This window comes from Lampris incognitus, chromosome 11, assembly GCF_029633865.1.
Source record: "Lampris incognitus isolate fLamInc1 chromosome 11, fLamInc1.hap2, whole genome shotgun sequence".
NCBI classification, from domain to species: domain Eukaryota; kingdom Metazoa; phylum Chordata; class Actinopteri; order Lampriformes; family Lampridae; genus Lampris; species Lampris incognitus.
The window spans coordinates 37,479,977-37,498,976 of NC_079221.1; the positions used below are offsets into that span (position 1 = coordinate 37,479,977).

The 19,000-nt window shown below is 44.5% G+C and overlaps 1 protein-coding gene across 6 annotated transcripts in view; it reads right to left on the reverse strand.

Moving 5' to 3' along the window:
• Positions 1 to 19,000, reverse strand: part of LOC130120586 (double-stranded RNA-specific editase 1-like) — a 221,361-nt gene that overhangs the window by 54,822 nt on the left and 147,539 nt on the right. For 2 of the 6 annotated variants that reach the window (XM_056289206.1, XM_056289209.1), the window contains exon 5: positions 8,551 to 8,599. The exons of 3 other annotated variants lie outside the window; for them this stretch is intronic. The gene's annotated coding sequence lies outside the window, so the exon portion shown is untranslated. Of the gene's footprint in view, positions 1 to 8,550; positions 8,600 to 19,000 lie in introns of those variants that run through there. One more of the 6 variants, XM_056289212.1, reaches the window with a different exon arrangement.

A 19,000-nucleotide genomic window follows, 5' to 3' on the forward strand; every position in this document is an offset into this window, starting at 1 on the left:
ATCATTATCCAAGCCACTTATCCCAATTGGGGTCGCAGGACGCTGCAGCCGATTCCAGCAATCATTGGGCAGCAAGCGGGGAGACACCCTGGACAGGCCGCAAGGCCATCACAGGGCCAACACACACACACACACACACACACACACACACACACACACACACACACACACACACAAACACACACCAAGGGACAATTTAGCACGGCCTATTCACCTGACCTATATGTCTTTCAGTATTTCGAAAAGATATATCTTAATGTGTTGCTATAACCTCTAAAGAAAATACTGTTGTACCGGAAGCGAAAGAGTAGTGCAAAGAAGCTGTTTCCATGGTTACCACGCATGGCGCGCCTGGCGTTTACTCGCGGAGTGCTTGTCTACCTGTCTATTCACATAAGGAGCGCATGGAGACTCCGCGAATCAACGCGGGGACGAAGGTGGTGTGTCGCTTACCGTCTGAAAAGACCATAATATGATGTCGTTAGTGCGCATACATACTTCCACTTGCAGAGGACGTCGGTTGAGCAGGTGGTCCTTCAGTGTTGCCTGGGACACAGTCGCGTACACCATGCTAAAAGAAGGTGGCCATACGCGACCCAGAACACCTCCTAATGTGGTCTGAGTGATCGGATCCCAATGCATCCTCAGTGCATCTTGGGTGCTTTCACACCAAGTGAGATCTGATCACAAGCAGTCACTCGAGATGCACATGGAGACGCATTCTCGTGCCAAGTGTGAACTGACGTACTCAGAGCTGTCCATTTGTGATCAGATCATCCAAGACACATTTTAATGCCAGGTGTAAACAGGGCCTTATTGACAGGCAAATTCACAAAGAATGGATTGCAGCTGCTGTGCGCACCATGGATTGCGCATCACTTGCACCCGCTATCTGCCCTGTCTCAAGGTAAGATTCACAAAAAGATAATGCATTAATGACATTAAAGTGCAAACACGCCCATAAAGTTTTGCAGCCGAGTGCAATTTGCCCTTGTTTTGCGTCTGAGTGCAATTATCCATGTGGCAAAATATAAATGGTGGCTTTGCAGCAAGAACACAGTTGATGTCATGAGGCAGTATTGCAAGAACCGTTAAACCTGTCAACCTGTATCTGCGAATGAGTTCGTTCCCAGTTAAAACAAAAAGTGGTATTCTCCACTGAAATATCCGCTCACGAGCACGCCTGTCAGGATGATGCCTTCGCTTGGCTACAGGCACTGCTGCCACGATCACTGGAAAGCTTGGCCGTCAGTTACCACCAGCTCTCTGAAAAAGCTAATCACTGCGTGATGGCTATTAGCACAGGTGGCTATTAGCGCTGTTGTTTATGAATTGGACTTTTATTTGCAATGAGACTCATTTGCATTGAAAGCGGCCAACCTTGACCCAAATGTATGCATATTACCAAATACGTGCAAATAGCACCGCAGCACCGAGATGCTATTTGCTTGGCAGCGCAGTTAGATGTGCATTTCACCCTTCACGGATGCTTTGAGAGAAATACACGGTTTCTTTTTGTCTTATTTGTGCAGGTTTAGTGGCCACAAAGCTACACATTCCTTTTGTGAATTTGCCAGTGATTGTTTGGTCAGAGTGATTGTGATGTGATGTGTCTCGGCGCTCTGCTGACCAAACATGTAACTTCAGTGATGTTGCTGGTCACCTGATCCAGCAGCCCAATCGTGGCAAATTGATCACTGATTCAGTTACGCTAATGTGGTCGCTCAGTCAGTCAGTCAGTCAGTCAGTCAGTCAGTCAGTCAGTCAGTCAGTCAGTCAGTCAGTCACGTTTGTAGGGCTGGCCCGGCAGCCGGTCCAGCCAAAATGTATGTTTGTGTGGCATGTATGTTATATCAGGTACAGAATAAGAATCTATTGGTCAATTGGTCAATTTATTGGTCACGTGTGCCTATACACATGAGGAATTTGACTCTGGTATACAGCGGCTTCTAGCTCTTGCAGACATCACACACACACACACAAAAGAGAGAGAGAGAGAGAGAGAGAGAGAGAGAGAGAGAGAGAGAGAGAGAGAGAGAGAGAGAGAGAGAGAGAGAGAGAGAGAGAGAGAAAAGAAAACAAACAAAAAAGAAAAAAAAACAGAAGAAACAAATGGACAACAGGACATTGGAGGCAAGCATGTATACACAACGGGTATGTCGCTACGATACAGAGTTTTGTTATGGTTGAGTAATCAACAACCTATGTCCATATGTTATGCAATATAGCTTATATACTATATTGCCCATTCACCATATGCAGTACCACAATTCTACAACCCACCATGCCCATATACAATGCTATACACTCCCACTATATTACACTATATTATCTTATGTACCATAAGTATACGCCATATATTCACCTACCATCACCTACCATCCACCTCACAACTACATACTATATTATATACCTGTGTTACAACCACAACAATAACAGCAATAATTTGTAACCAGTACAGCAGTTGTATATAATTTACAATTGTGCATTTGTGTTGCAAAAATATTTGTATTGCACATCTGGTTTAAAGACGTAGTGCACATCGTATATATGTAAGTGAGACGTCTTGACGAGAGGGGGCGATTTACAAAGTGTCATGTTTACATAAAAAGTGTCTATCAAAAAGGAATGTATGTGTGTGTGTGTGTGTGTGTGTGTGTGTGTGTGTGTGCGTGTGTGTGTGTGTGTGTGCGTGTGCGTGTGCATCTCGTCTCTCCTATTTCATGTTGAAATGCTCTGGGTTGACCGGACAAAAGCTGTTTTTACAGCGTTAGCATCGTCACTCTATTTTTCTACCCCCCTATCCATAAAACCTCCAACGAGCTCCTCCCCTCCCCTCCTCTCCTTCTCTTCGCGCCTGGATGCACCGGGTGCTCACAGCTAACACCGAAAGTCACATTCAAGGCCAGGTCAGACTCACTGGGACCCTGCTCCTCTGCATGTGTTTGTGTATATGCGTTTGTGTGTGCGTGCAACTTGTATACAAATATACGCCAGAAGTTGAGAACATCTAAAAACTGTAGGATCTGGATTCATCTGTGCATGTGGGGATCCAGATGTGAATACATGTGAATGAGTGCACTGGTGTAGGTTTCTATAGATTCAAATGTGTGTGTGTTGAGGTATGTGTGTGCACAAGTGAGTGTATGCTTCAGTGAGTGTGAGAGTGTGTACACATATGTGTGTCTATGTAAGCATATTCAACTGTGTGTGTGTGAGAGCCAGCACGTGTGTTTGGTTAAGTGTGTGCGTGGGTGGGACAGTGTGTCATCTTGCAGTTGAATTTCACACCCGGTGGCTCTGCCCCTGTCAGGAGCGGTGTAACAGTGACGGACGGCTGGGACTGTACAGGGAGGGAAACGACCACCAGATGAGAAGGGCCTTGACAGGGAGGGAGCGAGTGCTCACGGACTGTAAGAGGACTAATGTAGGGGGTGGGAGAAAACACAAGGGGACAGGGCAAGGCAGCTGGACAGTGAGGTGAGAGGGAGGGATGAAGAGACCGCAAAACAGCCCCCCCCTAAAAAAAACCCAAAACAACTGTTTTTTTTTTCAGAAAGTTGCCATGGTTTTCCTATGGCGTTTTCCCTTATCCGGATCGAGTGTCTAAGGATAAGGGGCTTAATATGAATGTAACAGAACGTAATGTGAATATGAAACCCTCTGGGATCACAACTGAAATTTAAACTCTGTACAAATCGACCTGATTTGACTACAATGGTATGAACTGGGACTGTAGACTTTTTTTTTTTTGCCCTAAAATTTTTTTTTCTTGATAGAACAGTTGAAAGACGGAAAAGTGTAAGGGTTTAAAGAGAGAAAGGGGAAGACATGCAGAATAGCAGTCAGATTTGAACCCGGGGCGCTACAATCAGGCCTTCGCCCTCATTGTACACCCATCTGTTTGAGCCATCAGAATGACCCGAAAAGTATTTTTCAAAAGGTTTGTGTGTATCAGCACAACAATACCATGTTTAGGTGGCTATAAGTCTTTCATTGATGCATCCTATATATGTATTTGTGTTATCCTGTTTTCTCTCTGAACACCTCCAAAATAATACCCACAACAGAAAGGAGATATTCAAATCAAAAAATGCCGCTGGATGTGTTTCATGATAAGGTGGAACTCATAATGTAGTCCCAAGTGCTTACTGAACAAGGCGTAGGTTGCTAACAGAATTCCCTGCACAGCCAACTCAGGGACCCTTAAGCGCCTGTGTGCTAAGTAAAAACACCTTGGTGTCTTGTGCCCCTTAAGTAGAAAGGGTTTTCCTTCCATCAGTCTGTGACAGCCATTAGCTGCATGCTAACCGAGGCTAATTACACTCACAGACTGACACAACGTATTTCTTGTCATGACAGCATGTGTTGTGTTTATCGATGCCGACAACATTATGCCAATGAATAAGGCAGTGGTCTTAATTACTGGATGGTGGCGTTGTCATGGTAACAAATGTGGCAGGACGTTCCGTTTGGTTTGAACCTTTACTGTTGTGGAACGCCGCTCCATCTGTCAGAGCCGGCTTTCCCTGATGCTGCTGATTTGCTCGTTTGTTTGTGGACTTGATGGATCTGAAAGGCAATAGGAATTCTAGAAAAGCTAAGAAAATAAGCGAGCTCACTGCTTTACGAAACGTCACATATAGAGTTTTGTAATCAGCGCTTCAAAACTCAAAGACCTGATTTCAACAGCAATTTCTCAAGCACTTGATTTCCACAAACGGGTGAATGAATGAATATATGAACAAAAGATGAAATGAAAAAAGATGAAGGGGAGAGGATGGAATAGAGGTGGACAGAAGGAATGAAGAAAGTAATGGAGAGAGGACTGACTGGATGAAGTGAAGGAGAAATGGAGGAAAGGTGAGAGGAAGGAAGGAAATGAAAGGAGGAATAAGGTAAAACAATAAGAGAAGTAGAGAAAGCAGACTTTCACTGCAGTCTTGGTCACCTCCTCGGCTTTGGGTTTCAAGCATTAGACAGAGTAGACCCCCACCCCACTCGCCCACCCCGAAGTTACAAAAGCTCATTTTAGAGATTTTTGCTGGCAAGGCAGAAAAGGCTTCTGTTCCTCTTTCTCCATATTTCATACACGGGCCATTGGAAAACCATTGTCTGAGTGTCCTGGCCTGATGCGTGCACCAAAGAGCTTATCCCTGGGAAGACTCAGCTATCTGACAGTCATACTTTACCATTCTGTATGGAAATGTGTTGATGTTGCTGACGTAATATAAAATTAGCTACACTGCTATTTCTTAATAAATAATTACATTATCAGCCATTCACAATTAACTGGTTATAATCAAACGATAGACAGCATAAAAAGTCCGCACGCAGTTTCAGCCTAACATTCACAATATCAAACCTACATTTACACCAAGACACCAAAGTGTGTGTGTGTGTGTGTGTGTGTGTGTGTGTATATATAACTGTTAAAAGAAACACTCAAAAGTCGGAAAAGTGCTCAACAAATAAGGAGACAAATAATCCAGCAATTCAAGTAAATTCTTTATCAGACAGTACAAGCCTGTTTCATGCCATAAACAATCATCAGCTGTCAATAAAGTTACATGGGAAAGAACATAAACAAAAAGAACATTATGTTCTTTCCCATGTAACTTTACTGACAGCTGATGATTGCTTATGGCAAGAAACAGGCTTGTACTGTCTGATAAAGAATAAAGAATTTACTTGACTCACAGGATTATATATATATATATATATATATATATATATATATATATATATATATATATATATAAACCCTGTGTGGACTAAACCAAATACGCTTAAACCTTGAGCACATTTACAATTAGCTTCAGCCGCTAACCCGCTAACATATCGCATCCACTTAATTCATTTCTTAATTAATTTCTAAGTAACTTATCTGTGGGGGCTTCTACTGCAGGGGCATTAGCAATGGGTGAGGATGATAGGACAGCAACATCGCCCTAGTGTCCAGCCTCATCAGTCATCATTTTTCTCTGTGCACGGATATAAATAAAAGTGCCACTCGCATTTCCACGGAGATGATAAGGAAAGGTGAAAAAAAGGCGGGAAACAGAGCTGTGCAATGAAGTCAGCTTTTAAGTTAGTGATGCTGGGTTGAGTAAGGGAGTAAAAATGCAACATCAGCAGTGGTGGATTTACTCGGATGAATGGGCTTGACGATTGGCAGGGTGTGTGTGTGTGTGTGTCTATGTCAAAGCAAGTGGCTGACACATGGCTAATACTGCCAGTGAGACGGAGCCACCTCAGTAATTACTACCGTGGCTGTTAAGTTAATCCCCTGGGTAGCGGTGCTAACCCCCAATGCGAAAAGCTCAGCTTTTCTGTGGGGCCTCTGCCAGTCTGCTTCAACTACACAGAGACACACACCTGTCTCACACACCAACAAAGAGAGAGAGAAAGAGAGAGTTGGGGGTTATGTGCACGGCTGATAGTATTGTGTTTTAATGTGTGGCTTTGTGTGTGTATGACCGACTGAGTCTCGCTATCAGCATCTGGTCTACTAGACGCTGTTCAGTAACAGCTATGTAAATGTGCTCCTTGTAGTTTTCCCTTAACTTACTCAAAAATCTTTAATAATAACGACATACAAAATAACTAGCTCATGTTCACAAAGTGAAGTAATGTTGAAAAAACGAGTTTTTTTTACAGTAATCTGTAAGATCTATCATACATCATACCTTGAGTTAAAGTATATACATGGACTGAAGCTCGTGTTCAGAAAACCTTGATGCTAATAACTACAAGTCCTAAATGAAGTGTGCATTTCTTACCACAGGCTAAAGAGCTCAAAGAATGAGAATTGCATCTGTTTAACACAATACTAACCAATCCAAAACACCTAAAAAAACCAAACCAAAACAAAAAAACTACCAGGCTGTTGCTGACAACAACTCAAATCGGGAAAACGGTTCTGCATGCAAAAGAAGGCTGAACTGAAATAAGCCCAAAGATGAGTATTCACCCCTCCAGAAAATATTTGTTACAAGCTAAAATATTTCAAGTTCCTCGTGATCGGGCTGCCGTTTGACTACAACCAAAGCATTGATAACTCGAAAGCTTATCACTTTTGAAAAGCATAATAAACTATAGCAAAATGAGCTTTTCCCCTGTCAACAAACACCCTTCATTAACCATGTGAGGGGTTAAGTAATCGTGTGTTCTTCCGTACAGAGAACCAACAAAGCTCTCACCATTTTGCAGTGCTGAAACTCCCAATAATTACCATTTATAATGTTCATGACTTAAAATGATAAGTGAAAGCAAGTTTTGCAATGCAGCTGATCTGCGGTATATTCTGATCTCTCCAATGAGAAGTTGTCTCAGTGGGCATACAGGTGAGATGGTTTACCTTTGCGCTCTGAGCGTTTCTTGCGCCTCCTCTTGAACCTGCGTCGGATCAGGCAGTAGTAGGAGCTCAGGCACTGGGCTCCGCTGGCGAACAGGGCCATGGCTCGGTCCGCACTTTCAAACGTCGTGAAATAAACTCAACAGTTCTGCAAGCGGCAGCTCTTGCACAACCTTGAACTGTACAAAAAACTTGAGGGGCAGGGATCTTGCTGTGAAGGCGTGTGCAAGCTTTGCTCACTCGTCCACTGACAACTTTGGTGCAAACAGAAGAAAGACAGCAAAGGGCACAAGTCCGGTGTATACTGTGCAGCCAGTGCAGCAGTGATACCCAGTCTTCAAAACGGCCAACTCCACACACCTTCAGCGCTTCTGTTTCCCCCCTGCCTCCTTCCCTCAAGCCTGGACCCTCCCTCTCACTCTCTCTCTCCCCCCCTCCCCTTCCTCCTCCTCTAAGGTTTCTCTCCGTTGACTCCATCTCTACCCTATCAGGAGTCAGAGAGGGGAGGAGATCGAGTGTGGTGTGAACGTGAAGGAAAAGGGGGGTGACTGGAGGAGGCGAGGAACGACTCCTTCCTTCTCTCAGGGAGTTGTGAATTCTCACAGAGAGCTTTATTCCGGTGACCTGGAACGCTCTCTGCTTCACGTCAATGAGATCTCTCGAAAGCGATGAGGTCTGCACGTTCACTCTGACATTCTTCTTTGCTTTTTGGAAAACACGCACGATTGCTCAATTGCCACCGCTCTCACGTAGCACAGCCATACACGTTCAAACAAAAACAAACACACACGCATACGTACGTCACAAACAGTGATGGTGTGTGGTGAGAAGAAGCAGAGTAAGAGTTGAAGTTATGGTGTAACTTGGAGGTTCGGTTTCACTTCTGTTTATGCTGTCTAAGAAGCACAGCAGAGAATACACTCGAAACGAAGGAATAAGTGACAATAGGGACAAAAGTACTCTGCCTCCCTCTCGTGGCCATCTTTTGTAGTTGCAATGTACCCATATATTAAGAGTCAACAAGCTCTTCGGCACTTAACTGAAAGACAGAGGGCCCCCTAGTGTTTCACAATGCCTTCAACAATTATTTCAGCTATTCCAGCAATCTGATTGAGTGAGTCGCAAATAAAAACAACTTTGTGACTCAAAGAGAGTAAGAAAGAATGAAGGTAAAGATGACAAGAAACACTGACCTAGTCTGGCTTTGTTGCTGGTAAGGGAGACACGGGGGACTCCAGAAACCTAAAGGAGAGGGAGACATCCCTGGGTGAATGAAACGCCTGATGTTTCTGAGACAAAGAATTGGACATGTTCTGTATCTAGAGACATTTAGATATGAAACAGTATAAGTTTTAACATGTGAGTCGACACAACAGGTGCATTAGTACGGGGAAGTGCACATCTAAAAAGTTCACAAAGTAATAACAGATTTTTCTACCTGAAATGAATGAATGTACTCTATTAGCAGTTGGAGACTACTAGTCAGGATCATTCCATGTCATTGATAATCTACCTACGCCTCTAAAGCACATTCCTCATACGAATCAATATGTTTTGATCAAAAACACACAACTACAAAGAACTAAGCCTGGCGGTAAATACAGATCATATAAACAAAAACGATGAGTTATTCCCTCCAAAATAAGATGCTACAATGGTCCTTAGGCATATGGATACTGAATCTGTTGGAAACAGCTGACGCTTTGGTTAGGGCATTCATGACTACTGCATTTTAGTAGTCATCAACTACTCCGAAAAAGTAGTCGAGATTTATCAAATTTTTTTCACCCAATAACAATGGTCAATTCTCATCAAAAAGTCTCAAATAAACCCGTAAAGGTAAGCGGGACCAACCTGGGGGGTAGATGAAATAGCAGAATCCTCGATTGGCTCTGAGAGGGTGTTTACAAATGAGCCGTAATCTGATTGGACTACACCCCCAGCAAGTTAGTCTGAGCTATAGATACTGTTCGACTACAGTAACAACGTGACTGGTTTCTTACAGGTGTTTCGGTTTAACTAGTCACCGTGTTAACTGGTGACTTTCAGCCGAGTGCGTCCATGGTTGTCATGGTGATGGCAGCTGTTGAAAAAACTAAAAGCCTTAAATAATCTTAAATTGAATGTTCAATACAGTTTATATTCATCTGGTTATTTCTTGTCGTACATTATGTAAATTACATAGTGTCACCAACAAGAAAATTAAAACTGATTAAAGTGAAATTAAAGGCTTTTGGGAGGACACTGTGTTCTGTTCATGTTTTTAACAGCTGCCGTCACTAAAGTCACCAGTTAACACGGTCACTCGTTAAACTGAAACACAGGGATAGTGGGAATCTTTCCTTCTCTAAATACCTTAAAATCTGTTTATTTAACATGGCATAAGGTACAAAATGATGGTTCCAACAAATCTATGTTCAACAACAGCCAAAGTTATGTCCACCTACCCACAGCGCCCCCAGCTGCAAATCCGCTGTAGGTACATTGCCATCGCTTTATTAATGCACAGTGCTAAAACCTCAGATGAACGATTAGCCTACAACTATGCACAGTGTCAACTATTCTCTAAAACCCCTAGCTTTGATATACTTCAGTGATTTCAGGACTATACTGATGTTTTTCCTTTCTTTTTCCTCTCTGTCACCTGTGTTTTCAACAAGGATGGGATCTCTGTCCCCCCCCCCCACACACACACACACACAATGTGCACGGTGTCTATCACTATGCCATTTGTCCACATGGATCCACTATAAAAAATGACATCAAACCAAGTTTCTGCACACTTGTTAGTCTAAACTTTGTGAGAATGAGTCGGATTTTTTTCCCCAGAGACTTCTGTGCTTTTTGACAAGCTGAAATGTGAAAACTCACCCAAACCCACCAGACAACGTGTTATGGAATAACAACAGTAAAAGTGTACAAGTGTGAATAATAGCCTTTAGTTGTATTCCCCATAGAAAGAAAAGAAGAAAGGAGGATGTGGCCCAACCTCAGTCAGAACATAAACCTTCAAAGCCACTTTGTGAGATAGCAGGGAGTAGAGAGAGGAGCGGAGCGAGAGGAGGTGGGAGAGGAGTAAGGGAAAAATTGAGAGAAAACCTGGGCTGAAACTATAAAATAAAAAGCAACCCAGGACAAAGACATGGAAATGAGAGCGAGAGTGAAATAAGAAAAAAAAACATATATATATATATAGCAAGAGAAAGAGCGAGAGAGCGAGATCAGAGTTAAAGTTAAAGGAGGTAAAGTTAGAGTGATGGGGAAAAAAAGCTGTTGGTTTTCTTTCCTGCTTGTCTGTCTATCTGTTTCCATGTCTATTCTTCTGTCTTGTGTGTGTCTGCCATGAAAGCTGGTACAGCAGATAAGCGCAGCAGGGTTTTAGCTTTCACAGCTTTTTTGGGGTAAGAGGAGAAAGTTTCAATAACTGGATGACAACGAAACTAAATCCAGAGAGAGAGAGTTGTGGTGAACAGCCCTATATTTCGTTTAGCTGTACAAGAGCAAGTTCGGACCAACTACTTTGATTGGACAAGAGGCATTCCATGAGTGATGATAGCGTGATGATAGCACTAGGACTTTAAACTATGCATCTATCACTCCACTTTACAGGTCTTCTCCAGCCATCCATTATCCAAACCGCTTATCCTGCCGTCAGGGTCGCGGGAATGCTGGAGCCTATCCCAGCAGTCATTGGGCGGCAAGCAGGGAGACACCCTGTTCTAATACTGTTAATTACATTAACAATCGTTACCTATCTTAGATTGTAACAAACTTCGCACTGTAAACATGAACATATTTCCACAAATAACATTTTAGTTAAATTATGAGTGGTCATCAGGAGGGGATGAAGGCGGAGGGAAGAAGCCTGGATACCTCAGTGCTATTCTGCCCTCGCAAATGCGCCACACTGCATAGCTAGACAGATAGCTAACGCAAGACTCAGTAGGCTGTACTTAGTGTTGAGCATGATTTACTGAAGCTTAGGTTGTAAAACTGCAAACACAAACACAGGAATACATGACACGCTACACAGTTAACAGAACGACCAAGGCGGTCATTATGACCGTTTTGGATTTTCAAAGTTTAATAAATGTGAAAAAAAGAGACGGACCTGCCGCTCCCTGAATTCTCCTAAAATTGCATAAAATTAGTTTTAGATCAATTGCACATAAAAAAAAGCCATGATAAGATATACCTAAAACAGTGGTGCCCAACCCTGCTCCTGGAGCGCTACCCTCCTGCCGGTTTTCACTCCAACCCTGATTTAACACATATGATTCAATTAATGAAGGTCTGTTATTAGGAAGGGGCTTATGAAGGGCAATGGTGCCATCCGGTGATTTTCATTATCCTGATACACCTCGTTTTCCATAATTCTGAGAAAGACGTTGTCATCTACAGACAGGGCTGGTTTGTCATCAACAGGAGTTTTTTTGAAACACACTCTCCCCTAGACCATCCAAACTTGTGTTAAGGAAGCTCTCCAGGGTGCGAGATGGGGCTGGAAGATAATGCTGGGCTGGACCATTTAACCTCTCCTTCACGTGGATGCTATTGGTGCATGGCTTAAGAAAGGAGGTGCGTCCATTCTGAAGGACATGGGTCTTGTAGACGTTGACATCATTTGACTTGTGAGCTCCACCCAGGCATATCGCTCCAACTGTGATCCAGCCTAGGTATAGGTGCTGGGCATACGGGGAGTTGTGAGGTCTGCTGCACTGGTCACGTACCTTATGTACACTCAGAATGTTCCAGCCTAGCAGGAGGGGAATAGGAGCACTGGTGTCAAGGGGAGGAATCTTGTTGGCCACGGGCCTGAGGTGTGGGGAAATACTGCGTGACCTCAGAAGTGGGGCTCTGTGATCTGTCGCCAGGCAGGTTGTTATATTCTAACTGAGTGGGAAGTGCTGCCTTAGTTTTTCCATCAAGTGACTCCACTATAATGTTGCTTGCTTTCCTCCCTGCTGTGTCGACTACGCCTGAGCATGGCCTTAGAGTATAGGGAGATTTACTGCCATTGAAGCCAGATCGAAGAATTGTGATTTTGCTAAAGACCGGTTGCCCTGGTCGTCTAGCACCGCATACACTCTGTGTGACATGTTGGGATAGTCAGCCTGGTAAACATTCACCGAGCAGATTTTTTGAAAATCGTAATCTTGAACCTTCCATATCCACTTGAGATGCCATTACCGCATAGAAATATGGAGAGAATATTCAATGCTATGTACTACCAACTTCATTTAATATAATCGATACCTTACAAATAATATGATACTGTCACTTTTACATCTTGATCATTAAATGACAACTCAGACATAATGCGTGGAGAAAGTTGTAAGCAATCTTCAGCATTCTATGTATTCAAGTTTGTATCCATAATCATGCATTCATTGAGTAAAACATCGTTCTCCAATATGTCATTGTAATATGGTTTGGTGGCAATAGAGGTATGATTCAAGCCAAATTGATTTTTATGAAGGCTCTGAGAGAGAGCGAGAGAGAGAGAGAGAGAGAGTGATTCAAGCCTACAAGACCCACAGAACTGAACGCAGTGTGTATAAACAGGGATGGTGAACTCCAGACAACTCATTCATTCCTGCTTGTCTATCCCAGCCAACCATAACTACAGCTGGCCAAGTCTCACCACAATGATGTTGGGATACCGCAAGTCCCCCTCACTATTTTCCTTCCCTGGGACAGTAGGAAAGCTGACAGGATCACAGAGCAGAAAAGTCATGGGAGAGAATATTCTCAACAGATTTTGAGTCGTGTTTGTTGTCATAGGGATTTAACTAAACGTGTCTCTCACAAGTAACACGCTGTAACAGCTAACATCCAGCAGCCTTTGACGTCACGCGGGTACAAAAACAGGAATGCGGTGGTCTTACAATAGCACAAGTGACTTTACAGAAGTGCAAAAGGCATCACAGGGCACAGCATTTGGACAACAGTGTCTGGGTAACACAGCACAGAGACAGGGGGTTAATGCATTTAAGTACTGAATTGCAGTTCGGGGGGTGATCTAGTTCCTATTTCTAGGATGTGAAGATGCTGGTTTTAAGGATGCTAGTCTACACCACTGCACCGTTTACATTACGACTGCCCTGCATTTTCCAGACATACAAGCTCCGCGGAGAAGAGGAAAGGGTTAGGAAACCTGAGGGTTAAACAAGCAGCTTCAAGACATTCCAGATTTGGTTTACAGCCTGAACTTCCAGTGGCCTGTGTCACGGCTTGACAAAAAAAACCCACAGGCATTGACAAGAACAACTCCTTACACAGACTACCGGGCAGCTGGACCACGCTGCTGCAGTCAGCCTGCCTTTTGGCTAGAGCCATTAACTCACATATCGGCTCACAGAGTCAACTGCTACCGAAAAAGCAAAAGTCGGATAAAAGATGAGTCCGCAGGGAATGGTGGTGTTTTCTTTAAGTCCGGCTCTTTTTATGCTTCCAGAAAATAAATTGTGGATTAATCTGTCCGATGATCGCATTTCTCCTTAAGCGGAATCCTTCTTCCAAGGATTCAGCGCCCATATTTATTAAACTGCTTTAGGTGAAATGTTTAAGTTAGAAATTAAAGTAAAAGTCCTTCAGTTTCACTGCGACTCTGAGAAGTAATATTAAAAACATCCTTTTGATATTGAAATAAATTTTCAAGCTAAACAACAGAGCTTGGGCGACATGGTGGCACAGTGGTCAGCGCGGTCGCCTCACAGCAAGAAGGTCCTGCGTTCGAGCCCCGGGTAGTCCAACCTTGGTGGGTCGTCCTCTGTGTGGAGTTTGCATGTTCTCCCCGTGTTTCCTCCGGGGGCTCCACTTTCCTCCCACAGTCCAAAGACATGCAGGTCAGGTGAATTGGCCATGCTAAATTGTCCCTTGGAATGAATGTTGGTGTGTGTATGTGTCTCGGCCCTGTGATGGCCTGGCGGCCTGTCCAGGGTGTCTCCCCGCCTGCTGCCCAGTGACTGCTGGAATAGGCTCCAGCATCCCTGCGGCCCTCAGAACAGGATAAGCGGCTCAGCTAACGGATGGATGGACAACAGAGCTCTCTTAACTGGGTTACGATGGAGCTAGACGGCTGCTGTGCTGAGATGGAGGAGTGTGATGGAGCTGCATGACAACGTATGGCTGCTGTTTCAGTGAAGTTTGCGTAGGCTAAGCAAGAACATACAAGAATCTAATCAAAATTTCCCTTTCATTTAGACAGCGTCTTGGCAAAACTTGTACAATCAAGATTTTTTTTTTTGGATATTATATCACCAAAAATTGTAGGAACGGAACATGGTCGCATTTAAGAAACGGCGACTAAGATCCTTGTAGCCAACTGGCTAGTCCTCTCTGAACTGTTTGTTGGTGGTTACCTTAATTACATGAAAAAAGGATGCGAGAGCTGCTCTTGAGAATTTCTCCTACAATTCACTGTAACTATTTCACTCATTTGACCCCATCATGGTGGAATAAACTCCTGTCTTCCATCAGGGCTGAAGACTCGCTCACTTCATTCAAGGCAGGCCCGAAAAAACCTTTATTTTCCAGGCCCACCTTAATCCACAAATTGTTTCCACGCACGACTGTGATGCTGACCTGTGGCACGTCCGGCTAATTTGTAATCTGACTCCTGTTACTGATATTACTGAACAACCACACTGCATGTCTTTCACAAATATTGGCCCAGAGATATTGGAAAATATACAGACATTGTTGAAAGTCCTTATCGTTCCCTTTAAACGTGTTGAGTATTTAGTTAGGCATGTTGACACTGGCGAAAGCTTATCGCCAGCTGCAATCTAGTACCTCCATAAGTTAGCTCCCGCCGACACTCGCCTGTTGGTGTTAACGGTGACACTGGTCGCTTTTTCTGAAAGTATCTCCAGAAACCCTTCCCCAGTGTCATGGCAAGTCTCCTGAAATTATCTCTATTTCGTCTTTAAGACACAATACCAACAAGTCTGTCCTCCTTTACCATGCTAGGGAAGTCATTTAATGTTGCTGTGGGAACAGGGATGTTGTTTTAAGGCCTTAACATTGCTAAGCAGGTCTCAGGGTGCTGCAGAACCACATGTGAAGGGAGAGGAAAAATCTCCAGACCAGACAGGAACACACACTTTCATTGCCTTGTGAGGGAGTCGCACACTCCGCACGCACGCACACGAACACATATACACACGCACACACACACACACACACACACACACACACACACACATACAAACGCCCTCTTGCCAAACCTTGTGTGTGTGTGTGTGTGTGTGTGTATCTTATCTCCTTCTCCTCAGTCATTTACACACACAAACGCCCTTTTGCCAAACCTTGTGTGTGTGTGAATGACTGAGGAGAGAGAGATGAGTCTGAGAGATTTTGTTACAGACCTAGGAAAGTTTGTGTGTGTGCAGTTTTGTCCATGCATCTGTCTGTTTGCATGAGTATGAGGTTTTTGTATTTATCTTGGTGTGTGTGTTAAAATGTGCCCTGTGTGTTCTGTGTATTTGTGTCTGTGTGTATGAGAGTAAAAAGAGACAGCGAAAGAGCAAGGCAAAGTGTGTGTGTGTGTGTGTGTGTGTGTGTGTGTGTGCGTGCGCGCGTGTGTGTGTTAGCGTGCTGTCTGCCAGAAGAATCATTATCCTCATCAGTTAGCCCAGAGTGCTGATGGGTAGGCCAAGGGGCCTCCGGCTGAGAGCAATCAAAGTGGCAATGACCTCGCTATGCCAGCCTTATCACCAACTGCCTGAGGAGCCAAGGGGTGAAGGAGGTGGCAGAAATATGGGTGAGGAGAGGGGAAGTCATCCTTGGGGGGGGGGGGGGGGGGGGTCACAAATTTCAAAGAGGGTGAAAGAAAGAGATACAGAGAAAGACAGAGGACAGAGAGCGAGAGAGAGAGCGAGAGAGCGAGACTTTCTTTTGTGAACAGTGAAAGTTGAAAACATAAAGAGTAATACTTCAGGAAGTATGAATTAGTGATGAACTAGATAACGGCTTAAAAGCGGGACGGGGGGGGGCGTTCGGGTAGTGTGGCGGAATATTCCATTGCCTACCAACATGGGGATCTCGGTTCCGATCCCCGTGTTGCCTCCGGCTTGGCCGAGCATCCCTATAGACACAATTGGCCATGTCTGTGGGTGGGAAGCCGGATGTGGGTGTGTCCTGGTCGCTGCACTAGCGCCTCCTCTGGTCAGTCGGGGTACCTGTTCGAGGGGGAGGGGGGACTGGGGGGGAATAGTGTGATCCTCCCCACGTGCTACGTCCCCCTGGTGAAGCTCCTCACTGTAAGGTGAAAAGAAGTGGCTGGTGACTCCACATGTATCAGAGGAGGCATGTGGTAGTCTGCAGCCCTCCCCGGATCAGCAGAGGGGGGTGGAGCAGCGACCGGGACGGCTCGGAAGAGTTGGGTAATTGGCTGCATACAATTGGGGAGGAAACGGGGGGGGGGGGGGATCTGCACTAGGTCAGAGAAAGTGAGTGACCAACACACACACACACACACACACACACACACACACACACACACACACACAAAGAAGGGGAGGCATTGCCCCCATGGCCAAAGCACATTAACATGTTTGGAAAGCTTAATGAGTGGCACAGCCTGAGGGGTGGGCACACATGTACACCCCTCATAAGCCCGAACCCAAAGAAATATACAAGCATGTGAGGACTGTCAAAAATATAATAAAATAATAACTACTGGCTCCTGTGAGATCTGACTGGCTTGCTAGCCTGTACTGGCCTTGCTACCCCACAGTTTGCATGCGAGGGGAACCAAAGTTGGCTTGTCAAAATTACTGAGAAAGGGAAATCTGACAATGTGCTCTCTCACACACACACACACACACACACACACACACACATACACACAATCACAGGAATATGGAGAGAGAGAGAGAATATTTACTTTTAAATATTATTATGTCAAAGTAAAAAATGTTGGTCTCACACACACACACACACACACACACACACACACTCAATACACTAGATGTGGTTACATGTTGATTTTATTTTTGGCAAAGGAAGACCTCTCAATAAAATCTAACTGCCACGGGAAATGGAAAGTGTAATTCAATAGAGGGGCCGTTATATTCATCTTGCACCGATCTGTTGTTGGCTGGGATGGTCTGGTTGTTGGCTGGACCGGCCGGCTGAGCGATCAAGTGTTCAGAGCGGCTGACTGACTGAGCTGCTGCACCGAGTGACGAAGGATGCCACCGAAGTTACACGACCGGTCGGCAGACAGATATCACACGCTAACCAACAGAATATACTGCCGCTCACGGGTTCCACCGAAACGCTAACAACAGAACACTTAGCTGAGACGCTATAACAGTCCAGCATGGAGCAGAGGAGGAGAGAAACATTACATTAAAAAACCAGCTCTCCGTGTGCTGAGAGTCATGAGGGAGAGTACACAGTTAAAACACCCCAAATTTTTACACCCCAAACAGTTACCCTGTCAAAACACTCAATACAGAGGGAGTCTTAGAGAAACGACCGACATCCACAGACACAAATGGACGGAAGAGGAGGGGAGTTAACAGATCACAATAGATATACTTACAATTACATTGAGTTTCTTTCAAATCAAACATCCCGAGATATGAGTGGAAAATATTGTTCTTGCAAATACATTGATCACTTTTTTGGCTCTTTTTTTTTTTACTGGCACGTAGCTTAACCATGTCGTGTGATATGCTAGTTCAGTACGCGTTACCAACACATATTACTGGGACCGCTACAGAAAATTGCAAATGAACATTTAACATCCAGGAATTCACATTATAGACAGTAGTGTTGTAGTACTCGAGTCCAGGACTCGGACTCGAGTCCTGATTTTCAGGACTCGTGACTCGACTTGGACATGAGCATTGATGACTTGGACTCAAGCATTAACTGCATTCGGACTCGGACTTGTTAATTGATAAAGACTGTTTTTTTTGTTTTGTTGTTTTTGTTAGTTTTTTTGTAATAGGCCCTAATAATTTGGCATAAGATATTGATAGCTATATTAATACTGTAATATTGATCACCACATTCTAATAGAATGTGGTGATCAATGGCTTTTTTACGGTGCCAGAGTGGAGCACTGGAGCCCATCTTGGAACTCGACTCAGACTCAACCTTGATGACTCGGACTCAGGTAATGAGGACTTGACACGGACTCGACTCTGACTCTTCTTTGGGGACTCGGACTTGGACTCGAACACTGGGGACTCGAGACTCGACTCGGACTCGAGGTTTAGTGACTCGACTACAACACTGACAGACAGTACTACTGACTATCACTGTAACAAATTGGCCACAATTTCAAACACTGACCACACACGGTCCAGCCTTATCATCATTGGCGGTCACCCAGGGTCCAGTATGACCATCCTCCCTCTGGGTCCTTCTGGGTCTTCAGGTGAGAGTAGAGGCTGATCTTGGAGCTGCAAAATGGGAGGACGCCTGCGTGTGACATCTTTTTACATGGAGTGGCTGATGTGCCTGCAGCCACCACACGGTCCTTGGCAGGGGGTGGCCAGAGTCCAACCGCATGGAGAACCAAGACGATTGGGGACCACCCTCGGTCGCAGCTTTCATCCACCTTCACTGCCATTGTGAGCTGGAGACATCTTCCGCCAGTTCCACCGTTGAGGTCTTTGTTGG